The following is a 16,025-nucleotide window of genomic DNA, read 5'->3' as shown; positions in this document are numbered from 1 at the left end:
GTCAAAAATGGACTTTTCTCAAAAGTCAAATTTTTGGGCATATTTGGGCTCTGCCGAGAGTCCTGACATGTTTTTAGAACGTTTCCCGGCGCTCCTTGGCCCAAAAGTGTTTTTTGACCGTTTTTGAAATTTTGAAAAATGCGTAAGTACCCCCCCTTACAAAAAAGTCAAAAATGGACTTTTCTCAAAAGTCAACTGTTTTGGCCTATTTGGGCTGTGCCGAGAGTCCTGACATGTTTTTAGAACGTTTCCTGGCGCTCCTTGGCCCAAAAGTGTTTTTTGACCGTTTTTGAAATTTTGAAAAAAAGCGTAAGTACCCCCCCTTACAAAAAAATCAAAAATTGACTTTTCTCAAAAGTCAACTTTTTGGGCATATTTGGGCTGTGCCGAGAGTCCTGACATGTTTTTAGAACGTTTCCTGGAGCTCCTTGGCCCAAAAGTGTTTTTTGACCGTTTTTGAAATTTTGAAAAAAAGCGTAAGTACCCCCCCTTACAAAAAAGTCAAAAATTGACTTTTCTCAAAAGTCAACTTTTTGGGCATATTTGGGCTCTGCCGAGAGTCCTGACATGTTTTTAGAACGTTTCCCGGCGCTCCTTGGCACAAACATTTTTTTTTGACCGTTTTTGAAATTTTGAAAAATGCGTAAGTACCCCCCCTTACAAAAAAGTCAAAAATTGACTTTTCTCAAAAGTCAACTTTTTGGGCATATTTGGGCTCTGCCGAGAGTCCTGACATGTTTTTAGAACGTTTCCCGGCGCTCCTTGGCACAAACATTTTTTTTGACCGTTTTTGAAATTTTGAAAAATGCGTAAGTACCCCCCCTTACAAAAAAGTCAAAAATTGACTTTTCTCAAAAGTCAACTTTTTTGGCATGTTTGGGCTCTGCCGAGAGTCCTGACATGTTTTTAGAACGTTTCCTGGCGCTCCTTGGCGAAAAAATGATTTTTGACCGTTTTTGAAATTTTGAAAAAAAGCGTAAGTACCCCCCCTTACAAAAAAGTCAAAAATGGACTTTTCTCAAAAGTCAAATCTTTGGGCATATTTGGGCTGTGCCGAGAGTCCTGACATGTTTTTAGAACGTTTCCTGGCGCTCCTTGGCGAAAAAATGATTTTTGACCGTTTTTGAAATTTTGAAAAAAAGTGTAAGTACCCCCCCTTACAAAAAAGTCAAAAATGGACTTTTCTCAAAAGTCAAATTTTTGGGCATATTTGGGCTCTGCCGAGAGTCCTGACATGTTTTTAGAACGTTTCCTGGCGCTCCTTGGCCCAAAAGTGTTTTTTGACCGTTTTTGAAATTTTGAAAAATGCGTAAGTACCCCCCCTTACAAAAAAGTCAAAAATGGACTTTTCTCAAAAGTCAACTGTTTTGGCCGATTTGGGCTGTGCCGAGAGTCCTGACATGTTTTTAGAACGTTTCCTGGCGCTCCTTGGCCCAAAAGTGTTTTTTGACCGTTTTTGAAATTTTGAAAAAAAAAGCGTAAGTACCCCCCCTTACAAAAAAGTCAAAAATTGACTTTTCTCAAAAGTTAACTGTTTTGGCCTATTTGGGCTGTGCCGAGAGTCCTGACATGTTTTTAGAACGTTTCCTGGCGCTCCTTGGCCCAAAAGTGTTTTTTGACCGTTTTTGAAATTTTGAAAAAAAGCGTAAGTACCCCCCCTTACAAAAAAGTCAAAAATTGACTTTTCTCAAAAGTCAACTTTTTGGGCATATTTGGGCTCTGCCGAGAGTCCTGACATGTTTTTAGAACGTTTCCCGGCGCTCCTTGGCACAAACATTTTTTTTGACCGTTTTTGAAATTTTGAAAAATGCGTAAGTACCCCCCCTTACAAAAAAGTCAAAAATTGACTTTTCTCAAAAGTCAACTTTTTTGGCATGTTTGGGCTCTGCCGAGAGTCCTGACATGTTTTTAGAACGTTTCCTGGCGCTCCTTGGCGAAAAAATGATTTTTGACCGTTTTTGAAATTTTGAAAAAAAGCGTAAGTACCCCCCCTTACAAAAAAGTCAAAAATGGACTTTTCTCAAAAGTCAAATTTTTGGGCATATTTGGGCTCTGCCGAGAGTCCTGACATGTTTTTAGAACGTTTCCCGGCGCTCCTTGGCCCAAAAGTGTTTTTTGACCGTTTTTGAAATTTTGAAAAATGCGTAAGTACCCCCCCTTACAAAAAAGTCAAAAATGGACTTTTCTCAAAAGTCAACTGTTTTGGCCTATTTGGGCTGTGCCGAGAGTCCTGACATGTTTTTAGAACGTTTCCTGGCGCTCCTTGGCCCAAAAGTGTTTTTTGACCGTTTTTGAAATTTTGAAAAAAAGCGTAAGTACCCCCCCTTACAAAAAAATCAAAAATTGACTTTTCTCAAAAGTCAACTTTTTGGGCATATTTGGGCTGTGCCGAGAGTCCTGACATGTTTTTAGAACGTTTCCTGGAGCTCCTTGGCCCAAAAGTGTTTTTTGACCGTTTTTGAAATTTTGAAAAAAAGCGTAAGTACCCCCCCTTACAAAAAAGTCAAAAATTGACTTTTCTCAAAAGTCAACTTTTTGGGCATATTTGGGCTCTGCCGAGAGTCCTGACATGTTTTTAGAACGTTTCCCGGCGCTCCTTGGCACAAACATTTTTTTTTGACCGTTTTTGAAATTTTGAAAAATGCGTAAGTACCCCCCCTTACAAAAAAGTCAAAAATTGACTTTTCTCAAAAGTCAACTTTTTGGGCATATTTGGGCTCTGCCGAGAGTCCTGACATGTTTTTAGAACGTTTCCCTGCGCTCCTTGGCACAAACATTTTTTTTGACCGTTTTTGAAATTTTGAAAAATGCGTAAGTACCCCCCCTTACAAAAAAGTCAAAAATTGACTTTTCTCAAAAGTCAACTTTTTTGGCATGTTTGGGCTCTGCCGAGAGTCCTGACATGTTTTTAGAACGTTTCCTGGCGCTCCTTGGCGAAAAAATGATTTTTGACCGTTTTTGAAATTTTGAAAAAAAGCGTAAGTACCCCCCCTTACAAAAAAGTCAAAAATGGACTTTTCTCAAAAGTCAAATCTTTGGGCATATTTGGGCTGTGCCGAGAGTCCTGACATGTTTTTAGAACGTTTCCTGGCGCTCCTTGGCGAAAAAATGATTTTTGACCGTTTTTGAAATTTTGAAAAAAAGTGTAAGTACCCCCCCTTACAAAAAAGTCAAAAATGGACTTTTCTCAAAAGTCAAATTTTTGGGCATATTTGGGCTCTGCCGAGAGTCCTGACATGTTTTTAGAACGTTTCCTGGCGCTCCTTGGCCCAAAAGTGTTTTTTGACCGTTTTTGAAATTTTGAAAAATGCGTAAGTACCCCCCCTTACAAAAAAGTCAAAAATGGACTTTTCTCAAAAGTCAACTGTTTTGGCCGATTTGGGCTGTGCCGAGAGTCCTGACATGTTTTTAGAACGTTTCCTGGCGCTCCTTGGCCCAAAAGTGTTTTTTGACCGTTTTTGAAATTTTGGAAAAAAAAGCGTAAGTACCCCCCCTTACAAAAAAGTCAAAAATTGACTTTTCTCAAAAGTTAACTGTTTTGGCCTATTTGGGCTGTGCCGAGAGTCCTGACATGTTTTTAGAACGTTTCCTGGCGCTCCTTGGCCCAAAAGTGTTTTTTGACCGTTTTTGAAATTTTGAAAAAAAGCGTAAGTACCCCCCCTTACAAAAAAGTCAAAAATTGACTTTTCTCAAAAGTCAACTTTTTGGGCATATTTGGGCTCTGCCTAGAGTCCTGACATGTTTTTAGAACGTTTCCCGGCGCTCCTTGGCACAAACATTTTTTTTGACCGTTTTTGAAATTTTGAAAAATGCGTAAGTACCCCCCCTTACAAAAAAGTCAAAAATTGACTTTTCTCAAAAGTCAACTTTTTTGGCATATTTGGGCTCTGCCGAGAGTCCTGACATGTTTTTAGAACGTTTCCTGGCGCTCCTTGGCGAAAAAATGATTTTTGACCGTTTTTGAAATTTTGAAAAAAAGCGTAAGTACCCCCCCTTACAAAAAAGTCAAAAATGGACTTTTCTCAAAAGTCAAATTTTTGGGCATATTTGGGCTCTGCCGAAAGTCCTGACATGTTTTTAGAACGTTTCCTGGCGCTCCTTGGCGAAAAAATGATTTTTGACCGTTTTTGAAATTTTGAAAAAAAGTGTAAGTACCCCCCCTTACAAAAAAGTCAAAAATGGACTTTTCTCAAAAGTCAAATTTTTGGGCATATTTGGGCTCTGCCGAGAGTCCTGACATGTTTTTAGAACGTTTCCTGGCGCTCCTTGGCCCAAAAGTGTTTTTTGACCGTTTTTGAAATTTTGAAAAATGCGTAAGTACCCCCCCTTACAAAAAAGTCAAAAATTGACTTTTCTCAAAAGTCAACTTTTTTGGCATATTTGGGCTCTGCCGAGAGTCCTGACATGTTTTTAGAACGTTTCCTGGCGCTCCTTGGCGAAAAAATGATTTTTGACCGATTTTGAAATTTTGAAAAAAAGCGTAAGTACCCCCCCTTACAAAAAAGTCAAACATGGACTTTTCTCAAAAGTCAAATTTTTGGGCATATTTGGGCTCTGCCGAGAGTCCTGACATGTTTTTAGAACGTTTCCCGGCGCTCCTTGGCCCAAAAGTGTTTTTTGACCGTTTTTGAAATTTTGAAAAATGCGTAAGTACCCCCCCTTACAAAAAAGTCAAAAATGGACTTTTCTCAAAAGTCAACTGTTTTGGCCGATTTGGGCTGTGCCGAGAGTCCTGACATGTTTTTAGAACGTTTCCTGGCGCTCCTTGGCCCAAAAGTGTTTTTTGACCGTTTTTGAAATTTTGAAAAAAAAAGCGTAAGTACCCCCCCTTACAAAAAAGTCAAAAATTGACTTTTCTCAAAAGTCAACTTTTTGGGCATATTTGGGCTCTGCCGAGAGTCCTGACATGTTTTTACAACGTTTCCTGGCGCTCCTTGGCGAAAAAATGATTTTTGACCGTTTTTGAAATTTTGAAAAAAAGCGTAAGTACCCCCCCTTACAAAAAAGTCAAAAATGGACTTTTCTCAAAAGTCAAATTTTTGGGCATATTTGGGCTCTGCCGAGAGTCCTGACATGTTTTTAGAACGTTTCCTGGCGCTCCTTGGCCCAAAAGTGTTTTTTGACCGTTTTTGAAATTTTGAAAAATGCGTAAGTACCCCCCCTTACAAAAAAGTCAAAAATGGACTTTTCTCAAAAGTCAACTGTTTTGGCCGATTTGGGCTGTGCCGAGAGTCCTGACATGTTTTTAGAACGTTTCCTGGCGCTCCTTGGCCCAAAAGTGTTTTTTGACCGTTTTTGAAATTTTGAAAAAAAAAGCGTAAGTACCCCCCCTTACAAAAAAGTCAAAAATTGACTTTTCTCAAAAGTCAACTGTTTTGGCCTATTTGGGCTGTGCCGAGAGTCCTGACATGTTTTTAGAACGTTTCCTGGCGCTCCTTGGCCCAAAAGTGTTTTTTGACCGTTTTTGAAATTTTGAAAAAAAGCGTAAGTACCCTCCCTTACAAAAAAGTCAAAAATTGACTTTTCTCAAAAGTCAACTTTTTGGGCATATTTGGGCTCTGCCTAGAGTCTTGACATGTTTTTAGAACGTTTCCCGGCGCTCCTTGGCACAAACATTTTTTTTGACCGTTTTTGAAATTTTGAAAAATGCGTAAGTACCCCCCCTTACAAAAAAGTCAAAAATTGACTTTTCTCAAAAGTAAACTTTTTTGGCATATTTGGGCTCTGCCGAGAGTCCTGACATGTTTTTAGAACGTTTCCTGGCGCTCCTTGGCGAAAAAATGATTTTTGACCGTTTTTGAAATTTTGAAAAAAAGCCAAAAATGGACTTTTCTCAAAAGTCAAATTTTTGGGCATATTTGGGCTCTGCCGAAAGTCCTGACATGTTTTTAGAACGTTTCCTGGCGCTCCTTGGCGAAAAAATGATTTTTGACCGTTTTTGAAATTTTGAAAAAAAGTGTAAGTACCCCCCCTTACAAAAAAGTCAAAAATGGACTTTTCTCAAAAGTCAAATTTTTGGGCATATTTGGGCTCTGCCGAGAGTCCTGACATGTTTTTAGAACGTTTCCTGGCGCTCCTTGGCCCAAAAGTGTTTTTTGACCGTTTTTGAAATTTTGAAAAATGCGTAAGTACCCCCCCTTACAAAAAAGTCAAAAATTGACTTTTCTCAAAAGTCAACTTTTTTGGCATATTTGGGCTCTGCCGAGAGTCCTGACATGTTTTTAGAACGTTTCCTGGCGCTCCTTGGCGAAAAAATGATTTTTGACCGTTTTTGAAATTTTGAAAAAAAGCGTAAGTACCCCCCCTTACAAAAAAGTCAAAAATGGACTTTTCTCAAAAGTCAAATTTTTGGGCATATTTGGGCTCTGCCGAGAGTCCTGACATGTTTTTAGAACGTTTCCCGGCGCTCCTTGGCCCAAAAGTGTTTTTTGACCGTTTTTGAAATTTTGAAAAATGCGTAAGTACCCCCCCTTACAAAAAAGTCAAAAATGGACTTTTCTCAAAAGTCAACTGTTTTGGCCTATTTGGGCTGTGCCGAGAGTCCTGACATGTTTTTAGAACGTTTCCTGGCGCTCCTTGGCCCAAAAGTGTTTTTTGACCGTTTTTGAAATTTTGAAAAAAAGCGTAAGTACCCCCCCTTACAAAAAAATCAAAAATTTACTTTTCTCAAAAGTCAACTTTTTGGGCATATTTGGGCTGTGCCGAGAGTCCTGACATGTTTTTAGAACTTTTCCTGGAGCTCCTTGGCCCAAAAGTGTTTTTTGACCGTTTTTGAAATTTTGAAAAAAAGCGTAAGAACCCCCCCTTACAAAAAAGTCAAAAATTGACTTTTCTCAAAAGTCAACTTTTTTGGCATATTTGGGCTCTGCCGAGAGTCCTGACATGGTTTTAGAACGTTTCCTGGCGCTCCTTGGCGAAAAAATGATTTTTGACCGTTTTTGAAATTTTGAAAAAAAGCGTAAGTACCCCCCCTTACAAAAAAGTCAAAAATGGACTTTTCTCAAAAGTCAAATTTTTGGGCATATTTGGGCTGTGCCGAGAGTCCTGACATGTTTTTAGAACGTTTCCTGGCGCTCCTTGGCGAAAAAATGATTTTTGACCGATTTTGAAATTTTGAAAAATGCGTAAGTACCCCCCCTTACAAAAAAGTCAAAAATGGACTTTTCTCAAAAGTCAAATTTTTGGGCATATTTGGGCTCTGCCGAGAGTCCTGACATGTTTTTAGAACGTTTCCTGGCGCTCCTTGGCCCAAAAGTGTTTTTTGACCGTTTTTGAAATTTTGAAAAAAAAGCGTAAGTACCCCCCCTTACAAAAAAGTCAAAAATGGACTTTTCTCAAAAGTCAACTGTTTTGGCCGATTTGGGCTGTGCCGAGAGTCCTGACATGTTTTTAGAACGTTTCCTGGCGCTCCTTGGCCCAAAAGTGTTTTTTGACCGTTTTTGAAATTTTGAAAAAAAAAGCGTAAGTACCCCCCCTTACAAAAAAGTCAAAAATTGACTTTTCTCAAAAGTCAACTTTTTTGGCATATTTGGGCTCTGCCGAGAGTCCTGACATGTTTTTAGAACGTTTCCTGGCGCTCCTTGGCGAAAAAATGATTTTTGACCGTTTTTGAAATTTTGAAAAAAAGCGTAAGTACCCCCCCTTACAAAAAAGTCAAAAATGGACTTTTCTCAAAAGTCAAATTTTTGGGCATATTTGGGCTCTGCCGAGAGTCCTGACATGTTTTTACAACGTTTCCTGGCGCTCCTTGGCGAAAAAATGATTTTTGACCGTTTTTGAAATTTTGAAAAAAAGTGTAAGTACCCCCCCTTACAAAAAAGTCAAAAATGGACTTTTCTCAAAAGTCAAATTTTTGGGCATATTTGGGCTCTGCCGAGAGTCCTGACATGTTTTTAGAACGTTTCCTGGCGCTCCTTGGCCCAAAAGTGTTTTTTGACCGTTTTTGAAATTTTGAAAAATGCGTAAGTACCCCCCCTTACAAAAAAGTCAAAAATGGACTTTTCTCAAAAGTCAACTGTTTTGGCCGATTTGGGCTGTGCCGAGAGTCCTGACATGTTTTTAGAACGTTTCCTGGCGCTCCTTGGCCCAAAAGTGTTTTTTGACCGTTTTTGAAATTTTGGAAAAAAAAGCGTAAGTACCCCCCCTTACAAAAAAGTCAAAAATTGACTTTTCTCAAAAGTCAACTGTTTTGGCCTATTTGGGCTGTGCCGAGAGTCCTGACATGTTTTTAGAACGTTTCCTGGCGCTCCTTGGCCCAAAAGTGTTTTTTGACCGTTTTTGAAATTTTGAAAAAAAGCGTAAGTACCCTCCCTTACAAAAAAGTCAAAAATTGACTTTTCTCAAAAGTCAACTTTTTGGGCATATTTGGGCTCTGCCTAGAGTCCTGACATGTTTTTAGAACGTTTCCCGGCGCTCCTTGGCACAAACATTTTTTTTGACCGTTTTTGAAATTTTGAAAAATGCGTAAGTACCCCCCCTTACAAAAAAGTCAAAAATTGACTTTTCTCAAAAGTCAACTTTTTTGGCATATTTGGGCTCTGCCGAGAGTCCTGACATGTTTTTAGAACGTTTCCTGGCGCTCCTTGGCGAAAAAATGATTTTTGACCGTTTTTGAAATTTTGAAAAAAAGCGTAAGTACCCCCCCTTACAAAAAAGTCAAAAATGGACTTTTCTCAAAAGTCAAATTTTTGGGCATATTTGGGCTCTGCCGAAAGTCCTGACATGTTTTTAGAACGTTTCCTGGCGCTCCTTGGCGAAAAAATGATTTTTGACCGTTTTTGAAATTTTGAAAAAAAGTGTAAGTACCCCCCCTTACAAAAAAGTCAAAAATGGACTTTTCTCAAAAGTCAAATTTTTGGGCATATTTGGGCTCTGCCGAGAGTCCTGACATGTTTTTAGAACGTTTCCTGGCGCTCCTTGGCCCAAAAGTGTTTTTTGACCGTTTTTGAAATTTTGAAAAATGCGTAAGTACCCCCCCTTACAAAAAAGTCAAAAATGGACTTTTCTCAAAAGTCAACTTTTTGGGCATATTTGGGCTCTGCCGAGAGTCCTGACATGTTTTTAGAACGTTTCCCGGCGCTCCTTGGCCCAAAAGTGTTTTTTGACCGTTTTTGAAATTTTGAAAAATGCGTAAGTACCCCCCCTTACAAAAAAGTCAAAAATGGACTTTTCTCAAAAGTCAACTGTTTTGGCCTATTTGGGCTGTGCCGAGAGTCCTGACATGTTTTTAGAACGTTTCCTGGCGCTCCTTGGCCCAAAAGTGTTTTTTGACCGTTTTTGAAATTTTGAAAAAAAGCGTAAGTACCCCCCCTTACAAAAAAATCAAAAATTGACTTTTCTCAAAAGTCAACTTTTTGGGCATATTTGGGCTGTGCCGAGAGTCCTGACATGTTTTTAGAACGTTTCCTGGAGCTCCTTGGCCCAAAAGTGTTTTTTGACCGTTTTTGAAATTTTGAAAAAAAGCGTAAGTACCCCCCCTTACAAAAAAGTCAAAAATTGACTTTTCTCAAAAGTCAACTTTTTGGGCATATTTGGGCTCTGCCGAGAGTCCTGACATGTTTTTAGAACGTTTCCCGGCGCTCCTTGGCACAAACATTTTTTTTGACCGTTTTTGAAATTTTGAAAAATGCGTAAGTACCCCCCCTTACAAAAAAGTCAAAAATTGACTTTTCTCAAAAGTCAACTTTTTTGGCATGTTTGGGCTCTGCCGAGAGTCCTGACATGTTTTTAGAACGTTTCCTGGCGCTCCTTGGCGAAAAAATGATTTTTGACCGTTTTTGAAATTTTGAAAAAAAGCGTAAGTACCCCCCCTTACAAAAAAGTCAAAAATGGACTTTTCTCAAAAGTCAAATTTTTGGGCATATTTGGGCTCTGCCGAGAGTCCTGACATGTTTTTAGAACGTTTCCCGGCGCTCCTTGGCCCAAAAGTGTTTTTTGACCGTTTTTGAAATTTTGAAAAATGCGTAAGTACCCCCCCTTACAAAAAAGTCAAAAATGGACTTTTCTCAAAAGTCAACTGTTTTGGCCTATTTGGGCTGTGCCGAGAGTCCTGACATGTTTTTAGAACGTTTCCTGGCGCTCCTTGGCCCAAAAGTGTTTTTTGACCGTTTTTGAAATTTTGAAAAAAAGCGTAAGTACCCCCCCTTACAAAAAAATCAAAAATTGACTTTTCTCAAAAGTCAACTTTTTGGGCATATTTGGGCTGTGCCGAGAGTCCTGACATGTTTTTAGAACGTTTCCTGGAGCTCCTTGGCCCAAAAGTGTTTTTTGACCGTTTTTGAAATTTTGAAAAAAAGCGTAAGTACCCCCCCTTACAAAAAAGTCAAAAATTGACTTTTCTCAAAAGTCAACTTTTTGGGCATATTTGGGCTCTGCCGAGAGTCCTGACATGTTTTTAGAACGTTTCCCGGCGCTCCTTGGCACAAACATTTTTTTTTGACCGTTTTTGAAATTTTGAAAAATGCGTAAGTACCCCCCCTTACAAAAAAGTCAAAAATTGACTTTTCTCAAAAGTCAACTTTTTGGGCATATTTGGGCTCTGCCGAGAGTCCTGACATGTTTTTAGAACGTTTCCCGGCGCTCCTTGGCACAAACATTTTTTTTGACCGTTTTTGAAATTTTGAAAAATGCGTAAGTACCCCCCCTTACAAAAAAGTCAAAAATTGACTTTTCTCAAAAGTCAACTTTTTTGGCATGTTTGGGCTCTGCCGAGAGTCCTGACATGTTTTTAGAACGTTTCCTGGCGCTCCTTGGCGAAAAAATGATTTTTGACCGTTTTTGAAATTTTGAAAAAAAGCGTAAGTACCCCCCCTTACAAAAAAGTCAAAAATGGACTTTTCTCAAAAGTCAAATCTTTGGGCATATTTGGGCTGTGCCGAGAGTCCTGACATGTTTTTAGAACGTTTCCTGGCGCTCCTTGGCGAAAAAATGATTTTTGACCGTTTTTGAAATTTTGAAAAAAAGTGTAAGTACCCCCCCTTACAAAAAAGTCAAAAATGGACTTTTCTCAAAAGTCAAATTTTTGGGCATATTTGGGCTCTGCCGAGAGTCCTGACATGTTTTTAGAACGTTTCCTGGCGCTCCTTGGCCCAAAAGTGTTTTTTGACCGTTTTTGAAATTTTGAAAAATGCGTAAGTACCCCCCCTTACAAAAAAGTCAAAAATGGACTTTTCTCAAAAGTCAACTGTTTTGGCCGATTTGGGCTGTGCCGAGAGTCCTGACATGTTTTTAGAACGTTTCCTGGCGCTCCTTGGCCCAAAAGTGTTTTTTGACCGTTTTTGAAATTTTGAAAAAAAAAGCGTAAGTACCCCCCCTTACAAAAAAGTCAAAAATTGACTTTTCTCAAAAGTTAACTGTTTTGGCCTATTTGGGCTGTGCCGAGAGTCCTGACATGTTTTTAGAACGTTTCCTGGCGCTCCTTGGCCCAAAAGTGTTTTTTGACCGTTTTTGAAATTTTGAAAAAAAGCGTAAGTACCCCCCCTTACAAAAAAGTCAAAAATTGACTTTTCTCAAAAGTCAACTTTTTGGGCATATTTGGGCTCTGCCGAGAGTCCTGACATGTTTTTAGAACGTCTCCCGGCGCTCCTTGGCACAAACATTTTTTTTGACCGTTTTTGAAATTTTGAAAAATGCGTAAGTACCCCCCCTTACAAAAAAGTCAAAAATTGACTTTTCTCAAAAGTCAACTTTTTTGGCATGTTTGGGCTCTGCCGAGAGTCCTGACATGTTTTTAGAACGTTTCCTGGCGCTCCTTGGCGAAAAAATGATTTTTGACCGTTTTTGAAATTTTGAAAAAAAGCGTAAGTACCCCCCCTTACAAAAAAGTCAAAAATGGACTTTTCTCAAAAGTCAAATTTTTGGGCATATTTGGGCTCTGCCGAGAGTCCTGACATGTTTTTAGAACGTTTCCCGGCGCTCCTTGGCCCAAAAGTGTTTTTTGACCGTTTTTGAAATTTTGAAAAATGCGTAAGTACCCCCCCTTACAAAAAAGTCAAAAATGGACTTTTCTCAAAAGTCAACTGTTTTGGCCTATTTGGGCTGTGCCGAGAGTCCTGACATGTTTTTAGAACGTTTCCTGGCGCTCCTTGGCCCAAAAGTGTTTTTTGACCGTTTTTGAAATTTTGAAAAAAAGCGTAAGTACCCCCCCTTACAAAAAAATCAAAAATTGACTTTTCTCAAAAGTCAACTTTTTGGGCATATTTGGGCTGTGCCGAGAGTCCTGACATGTTTTTAGAACGTTTCCTGGAGCTCCTTGGCCCAAAAGTGTTTTTTGACCGTTTTTGAAATTTTGAAAAAAAGCGTAAGTACCCCCCCTTACAAAAAAGTCAAAAATTGACTTTTCTCAAAAGTCAACTTTTTGGGCATATTTGGGCTCTGCCGAGAGTCCTGACATGTTTTTAGAACGTTTCCCGGCGCTCCTTGGCACAAACATTTTTTTTTGACCGTTTTTGAAATTTTGAAAAATGCGTAAGTACCCCCCCTTACAAAAAAGTCAAAAATTGACTTTTCTCAAAAGTCAACTTTTTGGGCATATTTGGGCTCTGCCGAGAGTCCTGACATGTTTTTAGAACGTTTCCCGGCGCTCCTTGGCACAAACATTTTTTTTGACCGTTTTTGAAATTTTGAAAAATGCGTAAGTACCCCCCCTTACAAAAAAGTCAAAAATTGACTTTTCTCAAAAGTCAACTTTTTTGGCATGTTTGGGCTCTGCCGAGAGTCCTGACATGTTTTTAGAACGTTTCCTGGCGCTCCTTGGCGAAAAAATGATTTTTGACCGTTTTTGAAATTTTGAAAAAAAGCGTAAGTACCCCCCCTTACAAAAAAGTCAAAAATGGACTTTTCTCAAAAGTCAAATCTTTGGGCATATTTGGGCTGTGCCGAGAGTCCTGACATGTTTTTAGAACGTTTCCTGGCGCTCCTTGGCGAAAAAATGATTTTTGACCGTTTTTGAAATTTTGAAAAAAAGTGTAAGTACCCCCCCTTACAAAAAAGTCAAAAATGGACTTTTCTCAAAAGTCAAATTTTTGGGCATATTTGGGCTCTGCCGAGAGTCCTGACATGTTTTTAGAACGTTTCCTGGCGCTCCTTGGCCCAAAAGTGTTTTTTGACCGTTTTTGAAATTTTGAAAAATGCGTAAGTACCCCCCCTTACAAAAAAGTCAAAAATGGACTTTTCTCAAAAGTCAACTGTTTTGGCCGATTTGGGCTGTGCCGAGAGTCCTGACATGTTTTTAGAACGTTTCCTGGCGCTCCTTGGCCCAAAAGTGTTTTTTGACCGTTTTTGAAATTTTGAAAAAAAAAGCGTAAGTACCCCCCCTTACAAAAAAGTCAAAAATTGACTTTTCTCAAAAGTTAACTGTTTTGGCCTATTTGGGCTGTGCCGAGAGTCCTGACATGTTTTTAGAACGTTTCCTGGCGCTCCTTGGCCCAAAAGTGTTTTTTGACCGTTTTTGAAATTTTGAAAAAAAGCGTAAGTACCCCCCCTTACAAAAAAGTCAAAAATTGACTTTTCTCAAAAGTCAACTTTTTGGGCATATTTGGGCTCTGCCTAGAGTCCTGACATGTTTTTAGAACGTTTCCCGGCGCTCCTTGGCACAAACATTTTTTTTGACCGTTTTTGAAATTTTGAAAAATGCGTAAGTACCCCCCCTTACAAAAAAGTCAAAAATTGACTTTTCTCAAAAGTCAACTTTTTTGGCATATTTGGGCTCTGCCGAGAGTCCTGACATGTTTTTAGAACGTTTCCTGGCGCTCCTTGGCGAAAAAATGATTTTTGACCGTTTTTGAAATTTTGAAAAAAAGCGTAAGTACCCCCCCTTACAAAAAAGTCAAAAATGGACTTTTCTCAAAAGTCAAATTTTTGGGCATATTTGGGCTCTGCCGAAAGTCCTGACATGTTTTTAGAACGTTTCCTGGCGCTCCTTGGCGAAAAAATGATTTTTGACCGTTTTTGAAATTTTGAAAAAAAGTGTAAGTACCCCCCCTTACAAAAAAGTCAAAAATGGACTTTTCTCAAAAGTCAAATTTTTGGGCATATTTGGGCTCTGCCGAGAGTCCTGACATGTTTTTAGAACGTTTCCTGGCGCTCCTTGGCCCAAAAGTGTTTTTTGACCGTTTTTGAAATTTTGAAAAATGCGTAAGTACCCCCCCTTACAAAAAAGTCAAAAATTGACTTTTCTCAAAAGTCAACTTTTTTGGCATATTTGGGCTCTGCCGAGAGTCCTGACATGTTTTTAGAACGTTTCCTGGCGCTCCTTGGCGAAAAAATGATTTTTGACCGTTTTTGAAATTTTGAAAAAAAGCGTAAGTACCCCCCCTTACAAAAAAGTCAAAAATGGACTTTTCTCAAAAGTCAAATTTTTGGGCATATTTGGGCTCTGCCGAGAGTCCTGACATGTTTTTAGAACGTTTCCCGGCGCTCCTTGGCCCAAAAGTGTTTTTTGACCGTTTTTGAAATTTTGAAAAATGCGTAAGTACCCCCCCTTACAAAAAAGTCAAAAATGGACTTTTCTCAAAAGTCAACTGTTTTGGCCTATTTGGGCTGTGCCGAGAGTCCTGACATGTTTTTAGAACGTTTCCTGGCGCTCCTTGGCCCAAAAGTGTTTTTTGACCGTTTTTGAAATTTTGAAAAAAAGCGTAAGTACCCCCCCTTACAAAAAAATCAAAAATTGACTTTTCTCAAAAGTCAACTTTTTGGGCATATTTGGGCTGTGCCGAGAGTCCTGACATGTTTTTAGAACTTTTCCTGGAGCTCCTTGGCCCAAAAGTGTTTTTTGACCGTTTTTGAAATTTTGAAAAAAAGCGTAAGTACCCCCCCTTACAAAAAAGTCAAAAATTGACTTTTCTCAAAAGTCAACTTTTTGGGCATATTTGGGCTCTGCCGAGAGTCCTGACATGTTTTTAGAACGTTTCCCGGCGCTCCTTGGCACAAACATTTTTTTTTGACCGTTTTTGAAATTTTGAAAAATGCGTAAGTACCCCCCCTTACAAAAAAATCAAAAATTGACTTTTCTCAAAAGTCAACTTTTTGGGCATATTTGGGCTCTGCCGAGAGTCCTGACATGTTTTTAGAACGTTTCCCGGCGCTCCTTGGCCCAAAAGTGTTTTTTGACCGTTTTTGAAATTTTGAAAAAAAGCATAAGTACCCCCCCTTACAAAAAAGTCAAAAATTGACTTTTCTCAAAAGTCAACTTTTTTGGCATATTTGGGCTCTGCCGAGAGTCCTGACATGTTTTTAGAACGTTTCCTGGCGCTCCTTGGCGAAAAAATGATTTTTGACCGTTTTTGAAATTTTGAAAAAAAGCGTAAGTACCCCCCCTTACAAAAAAGTCAAAAATGGACTTTTCTCAAAAGTCAAATTTTTGGGCATATTTGGGCTGTGCCGAGAGTCCTGACATGTTTTTAGAACGTTTCCTGGCGCTCCTTGGCGAAAAAATGATTTTTGACCGATTTTGAAATTTTGAAAAATGCGTAAGTACCCCCCCTTACAAAAAAGTCAAAAATGGACTTTTCTCAAAAGTCAAATTTTTGGGCATATTTGGGCTCTGCCGAGAGTCCTGACATGTTTTTAGAACGTTTCCTGGCGCTCCTTGGCCCAAAAGTGTTTTTTGACCGTTTTTGAAATTTTGAAAAAAAAGCGTAAGTACCCCCCCTTACAAAAAAGTCAAAAATGGATTTTTCTCAAAAGTCAACTGTTTTGGCCGATTTGGGCTGTGCCGAGAGTCCTGACATGTTTTTAGAACGTTTCCTGGCGCTCCTTGGCCCAAAAGTGTTTTTTGACCGTTTTTGAAATTTTGAAAAAAAAAGCGTAAGTACCCCCCCTTACAAAAAAGTCAAAAATTGACTTTTCTCAAAAGTCAACTGTTTTGGCCTATTTGGGCTGTGCCGAGAGTCCTGACATGTTTTTAGAACGTTTCCTGGCGCTCCTTGGCCCAAAAGTGTTTTTTGACCGTTTTTGAAATTTTGAAAAAAAGCGTAAGTACCCCCCCTTACAAAAAAGTCAAAAATGGACTTTTCTCAAAAGTCAAC

This window comes from Corythoichthys intestinalis, chromosome 15 (genome assembly GCF_030265065.1).
Source record: "Corythoichthys intestinalis isolate RoL2023-P3 chromosome 15, ASM3026506v1, whole genome shotgun sequence".
Lineage (NCBI taxonomy): Eukaryota > Metazoa > Chordata > Actinopteri > Syngnathiformes > Syngnathidae > Corythoichthys > Corythoichthys intestinalis.
The sequence above is the reverse complement of the archived record's forward strand: the minus strand, read 5'-3'. Positions refer to the sequence as shown.